At 43.2% G+C, this 19,148-nt stretch overlaps 1 protein-coding gene across 12 annotated transcripts in view; it reads left to right on the top strand.

Moving 5' to 3' along the window:
* LOC132830170 (zinc finger and BTB domain-containing protein 7C) overlaps positions 1 to 19,148 on the top strand; it is a 243,471-nt gene that overhangs the window by 140,092 nt on the left and 84,231 nt on the right. The gene's annotated exons all lie outside the window — the stretch shown is intronic.

Below are 19,148 nucleotides of genomic sequence, written 5' to 3'. Positions count from 1 at the left end.
TTACTGTTGAAATTAAATCCAGTTATAATCATAAAATCCCCACAGTGTGGAAGCCATTCAGTCTATCAAGTCCACACCAACCCTCTGAACAGCATCCCAGCCAATCCCTGTAACCTTATATATACTGTGGCTAATCCACCTAACATACACATTCCTGGACACTATGGGTAATTTCACAAGGCCAGTCCACCTAATCCGCACATCTTTGGACTGTGGGTGAAAGTGGGAACACCTGGAAGAAACCCACGTACATATGGGGACAATGTGCAAACTCTACACTGACAGTTGCCCAAAGGTAACATTTGCTAACCACTGAGCCACCAAGCCATGCCATAACTGAAGTTGGCATAGTTGAAATGTGGAAATGGAGCTTGTGACGGTTGTAATGTGTTTTTAGAGTCATAGTCCTACAGCACGGAGTCAGGCTCTTGGCCCAAAGTGGTCCATCCTGACCAAAACATTCGTCCATGCTAACCCCATTTCCCTGCACTTGGCCCATTATCTGTCTAATCCGTTCCTATCCATGTATTTGTCCAAATACCTTTTAAATGTTGTTCATGTGTCTGCCTCAACCACTTCTGCTGGCAGCTGATTCCATATGCATACCACCCTCTGTGTAAAAAAAAAAGTTGACCCTCAGGTTTCCTTTTATTCCTTCCCCATTAACCTTAAACTGATACACTCCAGTTTTCAATTCCCCAACCCTGGGAAAAAGATTGAGTGCATTCACCCTATCCATGCCTGTCATGACCGTATACACCTCTATTAGAGTCATAGAGTCATTGAGATGTACAGCACGGAAATAGACACTTTGGTCCAACTCGTCAATGCTGACCAGATATCTCAACCCAATCTAGTCCCACCTTCCGACATCTGGCTCACATCCCTCCAAACCCTTCCTATTCATATACCCATCCAGATGCCTTTTAAATGCTGTAATTGTACTAGCCTCCACCACTTCGTCTGGCAGCTCATTCTACACACGCACCACCCTCTGCGAGAAAAAGTTGCCCTTGGGTCTCTTTTATATCTTTCCCCTCTCACCCTATACCTATGCCCTCTAATTCTGGACTCCCCACCCCAGGGAAAAGACCTTGTCTATTTACCCTATCCATGCCCCTCATGATTTTATTAACCTTTATAAGGTCACCCCTCAGTCTCTGACATTCCAGAGAAAACAGCCTTTCCTATTCAACCTCTCCCTATAGCTCAAATCCACCAACCCTGGCAACATTCTTGTAAATCTTTTCTGGACCCTTTCAAGTTTCACAATATCCTTCCAATAAGAAGGAGACCAGAATTGCATGCAATATTCCAAAAGTGGCCTCATCGATGTTCTGTACAGCCGCAACATGACCTCCCAACTCCTGTACTCAATACTCTGACCAATAAAAGAAAGCATACCAAACACCTTCTTCACTATCCTATCAACCTGTAACTCGACTTTCAAGGAGTTACGAACCTGCACTCCAAGGTCTCTTTATTCAGCAACACTCCCGAGGACCTTACCGTTAAGTGTATAAATCCTGAGGTTCCCCCCTCAGGGTCTTATGCTGTAAAGATAGAAGTCCTAGCTTGTCCAATCTTTCCCTGTAACTCACACCATTTAGTCCAGGCAACATCCTTGTAAATTTCTCCTGCACTCTTTCCAGTTTAATAACATCCTTTCTAAAACAATGTGACCAAAACTGAACATAATACTCAAGTGCAGCTTCACCAATGTCCTGTATAACTGCAACATATACTTAGTGCCCTGACTGATAAAGGCCAGTGTGCCAAACGTCTTCATCACTGCCCTGTCTACCTGTGACTCCACTTTCAGAGAGTTGTGAACCTAAATTCCAAAATCCCTCCGTTCCACTACACTACTTTAGATCCTATCATTTACCATGAAACTCCTACCTTGATTTGACTTATCAAAATCAAATGCAAGACCTCGCATTTATTTATATATCTATATTTATCTATATTGAACCCCATTTGCTATATCTTGGCCCACTTCCCTATCTAATCAACGTCCTGCTGCAATTTCTGATAACTATCCTCGCTGTCCACGATACTGCCTATTTTAGTGTCGTTAGCAAATTTATTAATCATGCCTTGTACATTTCCATCCAAATCATTAACGTGGATAACAAACAGTAACGGGCCCCATACAGAACCCTGAGGCACTCCACTAGTCACAGGCTCCCAGTCCAACAAGCATCCTTCAGCTATTACCTTCTGGTTCCTGCCATCAAACCAATTTGGGATCCAATTTGCCAACTCGCCCTGGATTCCATGTGATCTAACTTTCCAGAGCAATCTACCATGTGGAACCTCATCAAAGGACTTACTGAAATCCATACAGACTATGTCTATTGCTCTGTTCTCGTCAAATTTCCTGGTCACTTCATCAAAGAACTCTAACAATCTTGTGAAGCATGATCTCCCACTCACAAAGCCATGCTGACTACTCCTAAACAAACTCGTGTCTTTCCAAATCCATGGATGTCTTATCCCTGAGAATCTTCTCAAGTAACTTGCCCACTACAGATGTTACGCTTAATGGTCTTAATTCCTAGGCTTTTCTTTGCAGCCCTTCTTGAATAATTGCACAACATTTGCTATCCTCTAGTCTTCAATTTATGTTACTGAACTAAAGCAACAAGAAGGTTCAAATCCCACCGTAACATGGGAAATTTAAATTCAGTTGAAAAGATAAATCTAAAATCAAAAAACATCGATCAGCAATGATGATCATTAAACTGTGAGACTATCATAAAAGTCTATCTAGACCATTAATAGCCCTTAGGAAAGAGTATCTGAAATGGCCTAGCAATCCACTCAGCTCACCAGCAACATCTCAAAAGCAATTAGTGATAGCAATAAGTGCTAGCATTGCCAGAGCCTCCAAATATCATTATTAAATATTAATTCTCACCACACAAATGCCAGGTGATGACCATTGAAAATAAGACAATAGACAATAGGTGCAGGAGTAGGCCATTCTGCTCTTCGAGCCTGCACCACAATTTAACATGATCATGGCTGATTATCCTTAATCAGTATCCTGTTCCTGCCTTATCTCCATAACCCTTGATTCCACTATCCTTGAGAGCTCTATCTAACTCTTTCTTAAATAAATCCAGAGACTGGACCTCCACTGCCCTCTGGGGCAGAGCATTCCACACAGCCACCACTCTCTGTGTGAAGAAGTTTCTCCTCATCTCTGACCTAAATGGTCTACCCCGTATTTTTAAACTGTGTCCTCTGGTTCGGCACTCACCCATCAGTGAAAACATGTTTCCTGCCTCCAGAGTGTCCAATCCTTTAATAATCTTATATGTCTCAATCAGATCCCCTCTCAGTCTTCGAAACTCAAGGGTATACAAGCTCAGTTGCTCCAGTCTTTCAGCGTAAGGTAGTCCTGCCATTCCAGAAATTGACCTCAAGAACCGCTGCACTCCCTCAATAGCCAGAATGTCTTTCCTCAAATTTGGAGACACAGTACTCCAGGTGTGGTCTCACCAGGGTGCTGTACAGCTGCAACTCAATCCCTGTAGTTATGAAGACCAGCATGCTATTAGCCTTCTTCACTACCTGCTGTACATGCATACTTACCTTCATTGACTGGTGCACAAGAACACCTAAATCTCTCTGTACTGCCCCTTTACCTAACTTGATTCCATTTAGGTAGTAAACTGCCTTCCTGTTCTTGCCACCAAAGTGGATAACCATACATGTATCCACATTAAATGGCATCTGCCATGCATCTGACCACTCATCTAACCTGTCCAGGTCACCCTGTAATCTTCTAACATCCTCCTCACATTTCACCCTGCCACCCAGCTTAGTATCATCAGCAAATTTGCTAATGTTATTACTAATACCATCTTCTATATCATTAACATATATTGTAAAAAGCTGCGGTCCCAGCACTGATCCCTGCGGTACCCCACTGGTCACTGCCTGCCATTCCGAAATGGAGCCGTTTATCACTACTCTTTGTTTCCTATCAGCCAACCAACTTTCAATCCAAGTTAGTACTTTGCCCCCAATACCATGCGCCCTAATTTTGCTCACTAACCTCCTATGTGGGACTTTATCAAAAGCTTTTTGAAAGTCCAGGTACATTACATCTACTGAATCTCCCTCGTCCATCTTCAGAGTTACATCCTCAACAAATTCCAGAAGATTAGTCAAGCATAATTTCCCCTTCATAAATCCATGCTGACTCTGACGTATCCTGTTACTACTATCCAGATGTGTCATAATTTCATCCTTTATTATAGACTCCAGCATCTTTCCGACCACTGAGGTCAGACTAACTGGTCTATAATTTCCTGCTTTCTCTCTCCCATCTTTCTTAAAAAGTGGTACAACATTAGCCAACCTCCAATCCGCAGGAACTGATCCCGAATCTATCGAACTCTGGAAATTAATCACCAACGCATCCACGATTTCTCGAGCCACCTCCTTCAGTACCCTGGGATGTAGACCATCAGGCCCCGAGGACTTATCAGCCTTCAGACCTAACAGTCTCTCCAACATCAATTCCTGGCAAATATAAATTCCCTTCAGTGCAGGTCCTTCAGCCACTGTTACCTCAAGGAGATTGCTTGTGTCTTCCCCAGTGAACGCAGATCTGAAGTAACAATTCAATTCTTCTGCCATTTTTGTTCCCCGTAATATATTAGGAGAAAGTGAGGACTGCAGATGCTGGATATCGGAGCTGAAAATGTGTTGCTGGAAAAGCGCAGCAGGTCAGGCAGCATCCAAGGAGCAGGAGAATCAACGTTTCGGGCATGAGCCCTTCTTCCGGTTCCTGAAGAAGGGCTCATGCCCGAAACGTCGATTCTCCTGCTCCTTGGATGCTGCCTGACCTGCTGCACTTTTCCAGCAACACATTTTCATCCCTGTAATATATTCCCCTGTTTCTTCTTCAAGGGCCCAATTTTAGTCTTAACCATTTTTTTGCCTTTCACATACCTAAAAAAGCTTTTACTATCCTCCTTTATATTTTTGGCCAGTTTACCTTCGTACCTCAGTTTTTCTCTGCGTATTTCCTTCTTAGTAATCCTCTGTTTTTTAAAAGCTTCCCAGTCCTCTGTTTTCCCACTTATCTTTGCTATGTTATACTTTTTCTCTTTTAACTTTATATTTTTCTTAATTTCCCTCGCCAGCCACGGCAACCCATGCCTCCTCCTCGGATCTTTCTTCCTTTTTGGAATGAACTGATCCTGCATCTTCTGCATTATACACAGAAATATCCGCCATTCTTCCTCCACTGACATCCCTGCTAAGGTATTGCACCATTGAACTTTTGGCCAGCTCCTCCCTCATAGCTCCATAGTTCCTTTTATTCAACAGAAATATTGCCACTGCTGATTGTACCCTCTCCCTCTCAAAGTTCAGATTGAAGCTTATTGTATTATGGTCACTATTTCCCGATGGCTCCTTCACTTCGAGGTTCCTGACCAATTCTGGTTTGTTGCACAATACCAGATCCAGAATTACCTTCTCCCTGGTAGGCTCCAGCACCAGCTGTTCTAAGAATCCATCTTGGAGGCACTCCACAAAGTCTCTTTCTTGGGGTCCAATACCATCCTGATTCTCCCAGTTTACCTGCATGTTGAAATCCCCCATAACAACTGTATTAACATCTTTGCCACTGGCCAATTTCACCTCCTGATTTAACTTACATCCGACATCCAGACTACTGTTTGGGGGCCTGTAGATAACTCCCAAGAGGGTCTTTTTACCTTAGAATTTCTCAGCTCTATCCACACTGACTCTACATCCCCTGATTCTAGGTCCCCCCGCGCAAGGGACTGAATATCATCCCTTACCAACAGGGCCACCCCACCCCCTCTGCCCGTCAGTCTATCCTTACGATAGCATGTATAGCCTTGAATATTTATTTCCCAGGCCCTGTCCACTTGAAGCCACGTCTCAGTTATCTCCACAGTATCGTATCTGCCAATTTCCAAAAGAGCCTCAAGCTCATCCATCTTACTTCTAATGCTTCATGAATTCATGTATAGTATTTTTAATTTGTTACTGCCCTCACCCTTCCCATCAACTCCTATTTCACTCAGCCTTACAGCATGATCCCTTTTTGAGTTTTCTACCTCATTGATACAGTTGTCTTTCTTGACTTCCCTTTGTTCTAACTTTCCCTTCAATTTCCTTCTTAAACATCCAGTTTGTTCCCTCCCTCCCCGCTATAAGAAGCAATCTAACCAACATTCCTTGATATTGAATAATGTTTCCATCACTGAGTTCCCCATGTTGACCAAAAATTGAACTGGACTAGCCACTGTTTGGAGTAAGGAGTAAGGAGTTTGACAAGGTTCCGCATGGTAAACTGATTAGCAAGGTTAGATCACGTGGAATACAGGAAGGGCTAGCCACTTGGATACCAAATTAGCTGGAAGGTAGGAAACAAAGGGTGGTGGTAGAGGGTTGCTTTTCGGACTGGAAGCCTGTGACCAGAAGCTTGGAATAAGAATAGGTGCTGCTTTCACTGCTTTTCGTTATTTGTACAAATGATTTGAATGTGAACATATGAGGTATGATTCATAAGTTTGCAGATGACACCAAAATTAGTGGTGTAGTGGACAGTGAAGAAGATTACTTCAGAGTACAATGGGACCTTATTCAGAGAGACCAATAGGCCAAGGAATGGCAGATGGTGTTTTATTTAGATGAATGTGAGGTGCTGCATTTTGGCAGGGCAGGACTTATGCGCTTAATGGTAAGGTCCTGAGGAGTGTTGTCGAACAAAGAGACCTTGATGTGCAAATTCATAGTTCTTTGAAAGCGGAGTCGCAGGTATACAGGGTAGTGAACAAAGTGGTTAATACACTTGCCTTTATTGGTCAGTGTATTGAGTATAGGAGTTCAGAGGTCATGTTGTGACTGCACAGGGCATTGGTTAGACCACTTTAGAATATAGAACATAGAACATTATTGTGTAGTACAGGCCCTTCGGCCCTTGATGTTGCGCCACCCTGTCATACTAATCTGAAGTCCATCCCACCTACACTATTCCACATATGTCCATATGCCTGTCCAATGACGACTTAAATGCACTTAAATTTGGCAAATCTACTACTGTTGCAGGCAAAACATTCCATTCCCTTACTACTGTCTGAGTGAAGAAACTACCTCTGACATCTGTCTTCTACTTATCTCCACTCACTTTAAAGTTGTGTCCCCTCGTGTTTGCCGTCCCCATACTTGGAAAAAGGCTCTCCCTGTCCACCCTATCTAACCCTTTGATTATCTTGTATGTCTCTATTAAGTCACCTTCTCAACCTTCTTCTCTCACGAGAACAGCCTCAAGGCCCTCAGCTTTTCCTCGTAAGACATTCCTTCCATACCAGGCAACATCCTAGTAAATCTCCTCTGCACCCTTTCCAAAGCTTCCATATCCTTCTTATAATGCGGTGACCAGAACTGTACACAATAGTCCAAGTGTGGCTATACCCGAACTTTGTACAGCTGCAGCATAACCTCCTGGTTCCGGAACTCAACCACTTTTTCCTAAAGGGCTTAGGTTTAATATATGACCTCAGTTAAAAAAAAAAATCCCTGGGAAATAGTGATCAAAATATGATAGAATTTAATAATCAGCTCAAGAGCGAGAAACATGGGTCAGACACAACAGTTTAATTTAAATTAAGGGAATTTTAATGAAATTAGGATAGAGTTAGCTAAAATAAACTGGATGGATAGATTAGCAGAGATGATAACAAGCAAGCAGTAGCAGACATTCATGACTGTCAGCAAAATTACTTCCTGGCAGGAGGAAAAATTCCAAGTAAAAGATAAACCAACTATGGCTAGCCAAGGAAATTAGAGTATTAAGTTGAAAGAAAAATCATATCAGGAGGCAAAAATCAATGATGGTGCAAAAACTGAGATAAATTCAGCAAATGAGGACTTAAAAAACTAATAGAGATAGAAAAATAAAATTACGAGGGCAAACTAGCATTGAATATAAAAACTGACATTAAGAGCATCTTTAAATATTTAAAGTAACTGACTAATTTATAAGAATTTTTTGAGGAAGTCTCAACCAGATAGAGGAGAACCAGTAGAAGTATAGTATTTGGACTTCCAGCAAGCATTTGACAGGTTAAGTCATAAGATAAAGACCCTACTATGTTGCAGGTAGTATATTGGCATGGATAGAGAATTGGCTCGTGGGCAGGGAACAGTGAGTGGGATAACTTGTTGTGTTACCGATTGGTGACCTTGACCATTGGGTTCCAAAGGGATCACTGTTGGGACCGCAACTATTTATAATATATTAATGATTTGGAGGAAGTAAGTGAATATATATAGCCAAATTTGCAGACGACACACAATTATATGGCAAGGCAGATTGTGAGAGGGATACAATCAGCTACAGAGAGATATTGATAAATTAGTAAACATGCAGTTGGCAAATGGAGTATAATGTAGGAAAATGTGAAGTTGTCTATTTTGTAAGGGAAAACAGAATATTGTTTAATTGGAAATAAACCGCAGAAAGCTGCAACACAAAGGGACTTGGGAGTACCTGTGCAGTGAACAAAAAGCTAGCACACAGGTACATCAGGCAATCAGGAAGGTATGGAATATTGGCTCTTATTTTAGTGGGGTTGGAGTATAAGAGTAGGGAAGTCTTACTGCAATTGCACATGGTGCTGGTGAGACCACATCTGGAGCAGTTTTTGTTGCCTTAATATCATTTCATTGGAGGCAGTTCAGAAAATGTTCACTAGGATAATCTCTAGTATGAAGGAATTGTTTTATGAGCTAAGGTTAGATATATTGAGACTCTACTTCCTGTAGTTCAGAGGAATGAGGTGTTCTCATTGAAAAGCATAGGATTCTTAAGGGGCTTGTTAGGGTAAGTGCTGAGAGGATGTTTCCCCTCATGGAAGAGTCTAGGACTAGAGGGCATCATCTCAGAATGATGGGGTACAAATTTAAAACTGAGATGAAGAGAAATTTCTTCTCTGAGGGTTGGTGAGACTTTGGAAGTCCTTGCCACCGAGAGCCATGGGGGCAGAGTCCTTGTGTCTATTTAAGGCAAGATAGATAGATTCTTGATCAGTAGGGGAATCAAAGGTTGCAGACAAAGGGAAGGAAAGTGGATGTGAGGAATATCTGATTGGCCGTGATCCTATTGAATGGCAGAGCAGGCACAACTGCTGAACAGTGCTAAATCACCAACTCTTGTTCCTATTTCTTATGGTCTATAGCCTTATTTAAAACAGAGATGAGGAAGGATTATTCCCATCACAGATTTGAGAATCTGTGGAATTCACCACCGCAAAACATATATATTCAAAATACCTTATTTAATCCACAGGCCCAGTTGATCAAGGTCCCATTGCGCTCTTAAATGCCTTCTTCACTCCATTTTAATGGCACCTGCAAACTTACTAACCATGCCTCCAATATGCTCATCGAAATTGTTTATATATATGACAAGCAACAGTGGACCCAGCACCAATCCTTGCAGCACGCTGCTGGTCACGAGCCTCTCATTCGAGATTGCCGAACAAGGGAAAACACCCACTCTGTCTATCTTTGTCAGTTCCCTTTAACATATTATCTACTTCCATTAGATATCCTGTCATTCTCCTAAACTCTGTGAATATAGACCTAAACAGCTCATTCTGTCCTCATAAAATAAGCCTTTCATCTCCGGAATTAATCAAGTGAACCTTCTCTGAACTGCCTGTATGAAATTACATCTTCTCTCAAGAATAGACACTAAAGTTTTATGCACCACTCCAGATGCAGTCTCACAATTCTTAGTTTAATTATTACAACACTTTTTTGCTTTTACACTGCAATTCTTTCGAAATAAATGTCAAATGCCAAAATTCCATTTCTTCAACTTGTTACTCTCCAACAAGAAGAGATATTCTATATCTTGGCACCTGAGATGTCCTGAGACTGAGAGTCTCTTCCTTGAACCTTAATCATGCTATCCCCCTTTACGTTACTTCATTTCTCTTTTCTTCCACAGCTGATTGTCACTCTGGATGGTTCTGTGGTCAGTTTGTCATTGCAGACTGTACCCTCATCCACAGCAGGAACAAGAACCTAGTTTTTATTGGATAAGGGCACTGACGCAGACTCCTTCAAAGCTAAATTCTGGATCTCATACTTGCCTCATTCGCAGTTATGACCTCTTGCTCCTGACCATGGGCTAAATTTAATGTAATTAATCCCAGGGGTCTGGAACACAGTGTTCATGTAGCTGTCTGCCCCCCGATGTGTTGCAGTGTCCACAGCCCAGACACCAACTCAACAGGTTGGAGCTAAAGTTCCTTGGAGGAGAAAGTGAGGTCTGCAGATGCTGGAGATCAGAACTGAAAATGTGTTGCTGGAAAAGCGCAGCAGGTCAGGCTGCATCCAAGGAACAGGAGATTCGACGTTTCGGGCATAAGCCCTTCTTCAGGAGGGCTGAAGAAGGGCTTATGCCCGAAACGTCGAATCTCCTGTTCCTTGGATGCTGCCTGAACTGCTGCGCTTTTCCAGCTAAAGTTCCTTGGGCAGCTGACACTTGCCACAGATGTGGCCACTGTGAATAATGCTAGATTCTCGAGGCTCCCACATATTACAGATGCTGTACATCATTATCCTCTCCATCTCTATCCCAGTTGATTAATTGATTTGGATATTAAATATTTTTAAAATGAATTTCTTAATTGTACTCTTCAGCTACAATAACATCTCCTAATTTAAACCACTCAGGCAATCCAATGACAAAAGTCATGGTAAGGTCCTGGGGAGTGTTACTCAATAAAGAGACCTTGGAATGCAGTTTCATAATTCTTAGAAAGTGCAGTCACAGGTAGATAGGATAGTGAAGAAGGCATTTGATATGCTGTCCTTTATTGGTCCAAGTATTCGGTTTAAGAGTTGGGAGGTCATGTTGCGGCTGTACAGGACATTGGCTAAGCCACTTTTGGAATGGTGCTTTCAATTCTGGTCTCTCTCCTAATGGAAGGATGTTGTGAAACTTGAAATGGTTCAGAATAGATTTACAAGGATGTTGCCAGATTGGAGGATTTGAATTATAGCGAGAGGCTGAATAGGTTTGGGCTGTTTTTCCCTGGCATGTCAGAGGCGGAGGGGTGACCTTAATTCTTTGAAGAGGTAACAAGTAGGTTAGACCAGGTATGCCCAGCGAATGTTATCTACCTAAATTTCCAAAAGGCCTTTGGTAAGGTGCCTCACAGGAGACTGCTGAGTAAGGTGAGGGCCCATGATGTTCGAGGTGAGCGAATGGTATGGATTGTGAATTGGCTGACAGAAGGCAGAGAGTTGGGATAAAAAGGTTCTTTTTCAGAATGGCAGCTGGTGACAAGTGGTGTCCCACAGGGTTCAGTGTTGGAGCCCCAGCTGTTCATTTTATGTATAAATGATCTGGATGAAGAGACTGTGGGCATTCTGGCAAAGATCACCAATGATATGAAGTTAGTGGACAGGCAGATAGTTCTGAGGAGATGGGGAGGCTACAGAAAGATTAAGTTTGAGAGAATGTTTAAAATGCAGTTTAAGAGAATAGTCCAAGAAATGGCTGATGAAATTCAATGTGAGCAAATGTGAGGTCTTGCACTTTGGAAAAAAGAATACAGGCATGGACTATTTTATAAACAATGAGAAAATCCATAAAGCCAAAGTACAAAGGGATCTGGGAGTGCTAGTCCAGTATTCTCCAAAGGTTGACTTGCAGGTTGAGTCCATGGTTAAGAAAGCAAATATAATGTTGTCATTTATTTCCAGAGGGTTGGAATGTAAAAGCAGTGATATGCTACTGAGACTTTACAAAGCTCTGGTTAGGCCCTATTTAGAACAGTGTGTCCAGTTTTGGGCCCACACCTCAGGAAGGACATATTGGCACTGGAGTATGTCCAGCGGAGATTCACAAGGATGATCCTGGAATGGTAGGCCTAACATACGATGAATGGCTAAGGATCCTAAGGATCCTGGGATTGTTAGAGTTCAGAAAATTGAGGGGAGATCTAATAGAAACTTACAAGATAATGCATGGCTTAGAAAGGGTGGACATTGGGAAATTGTTTGCGTCAGGCGGGGATACCAGGACTCGTGGTCACAGCCTTAGAATTAGAAGGAGTCAATTTAAAACGGAAATGAGGAGACATGTCTTCAGCTAGAGAGTGGTGGGCCTGTGGAATTCACTGCCACGGAGCGCAGTGGAGGTCGGGACATTAAATGTCTTCAAGGCAGAGATTGGTAAATTCTTTATCTCGCAATGAATTAAGGAATTTAGGGAGACTGCGGGTAAGTGATGTTGAAATGCCCATCAGCCATGGTTGATTGGTGGAGTGGACTCGATGGGCTGAATGGCCTTCAATCCTATTTCTTCTGGTCTTACAGAGGTTTATAAAATCATAAAAGTATGGATGGGATAAATAGGCAAGGCATTTTCTCTGGGATGGGGGAGTCCAGAACTAGTGGGTGTAGGTTTAGAGTAAGAGGGGAAAGCTTTAAAAGGGACCTCGGGCAACTTTTTCATTCAGAGGGTGGTACGTGTATAGAATGAGCTGCCAGAGGAAATGGTGGAGGCTGGAACAATTGCAACATTTTAAAAAGCATGGGTATATGAATAGGAATGGTTTAGAAGGGTATGGCTCAAGTTCTGGCAAATGGGACTAGATTAGGTTAGAATATTTGGTTGGCATGAATGAGTTGGACTGAAGGGTCTGATTCCGTGTTTTACATCTCTATGATTCTATGGCACCTAGTTTTAGTCGAACAGGTCTATTTGAAATTTGGAGTGCTGTTCCTTTGACACCTAATGAAGGAGTAGTACTCTTAAAAACTTGTAATTTCAAATAAACCTGTTGGACTATAACTCGGTGTCATACAACACCGACACCTCCACATCATGCTAATCCAATGTGGCACAGACGAAATTCCCTATAATCACCTATCCTATTTTCCTATGACATCACATTTCAGGTCTGATAAGCAAAACATGTTGAAGTGACTAGTTTTTATCTTCCGCTGCAGGCCAACACTCTCTCTCGTTTTTGAAGCTGTCGTGCCTATTCTCTCTTGCACTGTTTTAAAAAAACAGGATCCTCCTGCCTCTTGCACTCATCATTTCTAGCACAAAGGAAAAACAATTGTTTCTGCTGGAGATTAATCATCTCATCTATGCAGAAATTCCTCAGAATAGTGTTCGAGGCCCAACCAGTTTTAACTGTTTCATCAATGACATTTCCTGCATCATAAGGAAAGAGGTATTGATGTTTGCTGACGAGTACAGAAAGATCAACAGTCCCACTGATCCTGTAGAAGTCAGTGTCCATACACAGCAAAACCAGAACAATATCCAAGCTTGGATAGTGACAAATAATATCCATGCAACACAGCTGCCAAGTAACAGTTACCTCAAACAAAAGAGAATTTCACCCTCTTCCCTTAACATTTAATGGATAACAAAGAACAAAGAAAATTACAGCACAGAAACAGGCCCTTTTGCCCTCCAAGCTTGCACTGATCCAGATCCTCTTTCTAAACCTGTTACCAATTTTCCAAGGAGCTGTATCCCTCTGCTTCCTGCCCATTCATGTATCCATCTAGATACACCTTAAATGGCCCTGTCGTGCCCATCTCTACCACCTCTGCTGGCAATGCATTCCAGGCACCCACCACCCACTACGTAAAGTACTTTCCAAACATATTTCCCTTAAACCTTTCTCCTCTCACGTTGAACTCGTGATCCCTAGTAATTGAATCCTCCACTCTAGGAAGAAGTTTCTCACTATCAATCCTATCCGTACCTCTCATGATTTTGTCGCCCTAAATCAGGTCTCCCCCACCTCCCCCCCCCCACCCCCACCCCCAACCATCAACTTCCTAATGAGAGTAATCCTAATCTACTCAACTCCTCTTCATAGCTAGCACACTCCACACCAGGCAACATCCTGGTGAACCTCCTCTGCACCCTCCTGAAAGCATCCACATCTTTTTGGTAATGTGGCGACCAGAACTGTAGGCAGTATTCCAAATGTGGCTGAACCAAAGTCCTATACAACTGTAACATGACCTGCTAATTCTTGTACTCACTACCCTGCCTGATGAAGGAAAGCATGCTATATGTCTTCTTGACCACTCTATTGGCCTATGTTGCCATCCTCAGAGCACAATAGACCTGAACACCCAGATCTCTCTGTATATCAATTTTCTTCAGGGAGTTTCCATTTACCATATATTTGCTTTAAACTTGGATCTCCAAAAATGCATCACCTCACATTTGGCCAATTGAACTCCATCTGCCATTTCTGCACCTATCTCTCCAATCTATCTATATTCTGCTTCATTCTCTGATAGTCCCCTTTACAATCTGCTACTCCACCAATCTTTGTGTCATCTGCAAACTTGCTAATCAGACTGCTTATTCCTTCGTCTAAATCGTTTATGTATATCACAAACAACAGCAGTCCTAGCACGGATCCCTGTGGAACACCATTGATCACAGTTCTCCATTTTGAAGAGTTCTCTTCCCCTGCTACTCTTTGTCTCCTATTGCCCAGCCAGTTCCCTATCCATCTGTCTAATACATGTAACTGCACTTTCTCCATCAGCCTACCATGGGGAACCTTATCAAATGCCTTATTTAAGTCCTTGTATATGACACCTACAGACCTTCCCTCATCAATCAGCTTTTGTCACTTGCTCAAAAAATTCGATTAAATTGGTAAGACATGACCTTCCTTTCCCAAAACCATGTAAATAGATCCTGTCCCTCAGTAGATTCCGTACCACTGACGTCAGGCTCACCAATCTATAATTACCTGGATCATCCCTGTTTCCCTACTTAAACAAGGGGACAACGTTAGCCATTTTCCAGTTCTCTGGGACCTCACCCGTGTTCGCCACTGGAGAGTGGCGAATGTTGTGCCCCTGTTCTAAAAGGGGAATAGGGATAACCCTGGGAATTACAAGCCAGTTAGTCTTTCTTCGGTGGTGGGCAAAGCAATGGAAAGGGTACTGAGGGATAGGATTAATGAGTATCTGGAAAGACACTGCTTGATTAGGGACAGCCAGCACGGATTTCTGAGGGGTAGGTCTTGCCTTACGAGTCTCATTGAATTCTTTGAGGAGGTGACCAAGCATATGGATGAGGGTAGAGCAGTGGATGTAGTGTACATGGATTTTAGTAAGGCATTTGATAAGGTTCCCCATGGTAGGCTTATGCGGAAAGTCAGGAGACATGGGATAGTGGAAATTTGGCCAGTTGGATAGAGAACTGGCTAACCGGTCGAAGTCAGAGAGTGGTGGTAGATGGTAAATATTCAGCCTGGAGCCCAGTTACAAGTGGAGTTCCGCAGGGATCGGTTCTGGGGCTTCTGCTGTTTGTAATTTTTATTAATGACTTGGAAGAGGGAGTCGAAGGGTGGGTCAGTAAATTTGCAAGGTAAATACAATGACTGCAGATGCTGGAAACCAGATTCTGGATTAATGGTGCTGGAAGAGCATCAAAGTGCAGCGAAATCGACGTTTTGGGCAAAAGCCCTTCATCGGGAATAAAGGCAGTTAGCCTGAAGCGTGGAGAGATAAGCTAGAGGAGGGTGGGGGAGGGGAGAAAGTAGCATTGGGTGAGTGAGGGAGGGGATGAAGGTGATAGGTCAGGGAGGAGAGGGTGGAGTGGATAGATGGAAAAGAACATAGGCAGGTAGGACAAGTCCAGACAAGTCATGGGGACAGTGCTGAGCTGGAAGTTTAGACCTAGGGTGAGGTGGGGGAAGGGGAAATGAGAAACTGTTGAAGTCCACATTGATGCCCTGGGATGAAGTGTTCCGAAGTGGAAGGTGAGGCGTTCTTCCTCCAGGCATTTGGTGGTGAGGGAGATTTGCAGTAAATTTGCAGACGATATGAAGATTGGTGGAATTGTGGATAGTGAGGAGGGCTGTTGTCAACTGTAAAGGGACTTAGATATGATGCAGAGCTGGGCTGAGGAGTGGCAGATGGAGTTCAATCCTATCAAGTGTGAGGTTGTCCATTTTGGAAGGACAAATAAGAATGCGGAATACAGGGTTAGCAGTAGGGTTCTTAGTAAGATGGAGGAGCAGAGGGATCTTGGGATCTATGTTCATAGCTCTTTGAAAGTTGCCACTCAGGTGGATAGAGCTTGTAAGAAGGCCTATGGTGTATTAGCGTTCATTAGCAGAGGGATTGAATTCAAGAGTCGTGAGGTGATGTTGCAGCTGAACAGGACCTTGGTAAGGCCACATTTGGAGTACTGTGTGCAGTTCTGGTCGCCTCACTTCAGGAAAGATGTGGAAGCTTTGGAGAGGGTGCAGAGGAGATTTACCAGGATGTTGCCTGGAATGGAGAATAGGTCGTACGAGGATAGGTTAAGAGTGCTAGGCGTTTTCTCATTGGAACAGCGAAGGATGAGGGGTGACTTGATAGAGATTTATAAGATGATCAGGGGAATAGATAGAGTAGACAGAGACTTTTTCCCTGGGTACAACAGAGTGTTACGAGGGGACATAAATTTAAGGTGAAGGGTGGAAGGTATAGGGGGGATGTCAGGGGTAGGTTCTTTACCCAGAGTGTGGTGGGGGCATGGAATGCACTGTCTGTGGGAGTGGCGGAGTCAGAATCATTGGTGGCCTTTAAGCGGAAATTGGATAGGTACATGGATAGGTGCTTAAGCTAGGATAAATGTTCGGCACAACATCGTGGGCCAAAGGGCCTGTTCTATGCTGTATTGTTCTATGTTCTAAGTGTTCAAAGATGCTGCAAATATGTCTGTTAAGGCCCCAGCTATTTCCACTCTTGCTTCGTTCTGGAACATGGGATGGATCCCATCCAGATCTGGGGTCTTGTCCACCTTAATGTGTTTTAAAATGTCCAACACCACCTCCCTCCTTATGTCGACTTGACCTAGAGTAATCAAACATCTATTCCTAAGCTCACCATCCATCATATCCCTCTCCTTGGTTAATACCAATGCAAAGTACCCATTAAGAATCTCACCCATTTTCTTTGACTCCATGCAAAACTTTCCTCCTTTGTCCTTGAGTGGGCCAACCCTTTCTCTAGATACCCTCTTGCTCCTTTTATAAGAATAAGAGGCTTTTGGATTTTCCTTAACCCTGTTTGCTAAAGATATTTTAGCCCTCTTAATTCCTCGTTTCAGATTGGGCTTACTTTCCCGATATTCTTCCACACCTTCTTCTGTCTTCAGTCATAGAGTCATAGAGATGTACAGCATGGAAACAGACCCTTCGGACCAACCCGTCCATGCCGACCAGATATGCCAACCCAATCTAGTCCCACCTGCCAGCACCCGGTCCATTTCTCTCCAAACCCTAGCAATTCATATACCCATCCAAATGCCTCTTAAATGTTGTAATTGTATGAGCCTCCACCACATCCTCTGGCAGCTCATTCCATGCAAGTACATCCCTCTGCATGAAAAAGTTGCCCTTTAGGTCTCTTTTATATCTTTCTCCTCTCACCCTAAACCTATGCCCTCTAGTTCTGGACTCCCTGATTCCAGGGAAAAGATTTTGTCTATTTATCCTATCCATGCCCCTCATAATTTTGTAAACCTCTATAAGGTCACCCCTCAGCCTCCGACACTCCAGGGAAAATAGCCGCAGCCTGTTCAGCCTCTCCCTGTAGCTCAGATCCTCCAATCCTGGCAGCATCCTTGTAAATCTTTTCTGAACCCTTTCAAGTTTCACAACATCTTTCCAATAGGAAGGAGACCAGAATTGCATGCAACATTCCAACAGTGGCCTAACCAATGTCCTGTACAGCTGCAACATGACCTCCCGACTCCTGTACTCAATACCCTGACCAATAAAGGAAAGCATACCAAACACCTTCTTCACTATCCTATCTACCTGCGACTTCACTATCCTATCTACCTGCGACTCCACTTTCAAGGAGCTATGAACTTGCACTCCAAGGTCTCTTTGTTCAGCAACACTCCCTACGACCTTACCATTAAGTGTAGAAGTGCTGTTAGGATTTGCTTTCCCAAAATGCAGCACCTCGCATTTATCTGAATTAAACTTGAGTTTAGAAGACTGAGGGGGGATCTGATTGAGACATATAAGATTATGAAAGGATTGGACACTCTGGCAGCAGGAAACATGTTTCCGCTGATGGGTGAGTGCCAAACCAGAGGACACAGCTTAATAATACGGGGTAGACCACTTAGGACAGAGATGAGGAGAAACTTCTTCACCCAGAGAGAGGTGGCTGTGTGGAATGCTCTGCCCCAGGGGGCAGTGGAGGCCCAGTCTCTGGATTCATTTAAGAAAGAGTTGGATAGAGCTTTCAAAGATAGTGGAATCAAGGGTTATGGAGATAAGGCAGGAAGCGGATACTGATTAGGAATGATCAGCCATGATCATATTGAATGGTGGTGCAGGCTCGAAGGGCTGAATGGCCTACTCCTGCACCTATTGTCTCTTGTCTATTGTCTTTTGTCTAAACTCCATCTGCCACTTCTTAGCCCATTGGCCCATCTGGTCCAGATCCTGTTGTAATCTGAGGTTCCTTCTTCCCTGTCCACTATACCTCCAATTTTGGTGTCATCTGCAAACTGTACCTCTTATGCTCGCATCCAAACCATTTATGTAAATGACAAAAATAGAGGGCCTAGCACCGATCCTTGTGGCACTTCACTGGTCACAAGCCTCCTGTCTGAAAAACAACCCTCCACCACCACCCCCTGTTTTCTACCTTTGAGCCAGTTCTGTATCCAAATGGCTAGTTCTCCCTGGATTCCATGAGATCTAACCTTGCTAATCAGTCTCCTATGGGGAACCTTGTCGAAAGTCTTACTGAAGTCCATATAGATCACATCTACTGCTCTGCTCTCATCAATCTTCTTTGTTACTTTTTCAAAAAACTCAATCAAGTTTGTGAGACATGATTTCCCATGCACAAAGCCATGTTGACTATCCCTAATCAGTCCTTGCCTTTCCAAATACATATACATCCTGTCCCTCAGGATTCCCCGCAACAACTTGCCCACCACTGAGGTCAGGCTCACCGATCTATAGTTCCCTGGCTTGTCTTTACTGCCTAGATCTTAGGTATGCTTCCTTTTCCCTCTTAGCTAGTCTTACAGTTTCACCTGCAAGATTAGGGAA

Source organism: Hemiscyllium ocellatum, chromosome 1 (genome assembly GCF_020745735.1).
Source record: "Hemiscyllium ocellatum isolate sHemOce1 chromosome 1, sHemOce1.pat.X.cur, whole genome shotgun sequence".
NCBI lineage: Eukaryota > Metazoa > Chordata > Chondrichthyes > Orectolobiformes > Hemiscylliidae > Hemiscyllium > Hemiscyllium ocellatum.
This window is presented reverse-complemented; position numbering and strand designations above follow the sequence as displayed.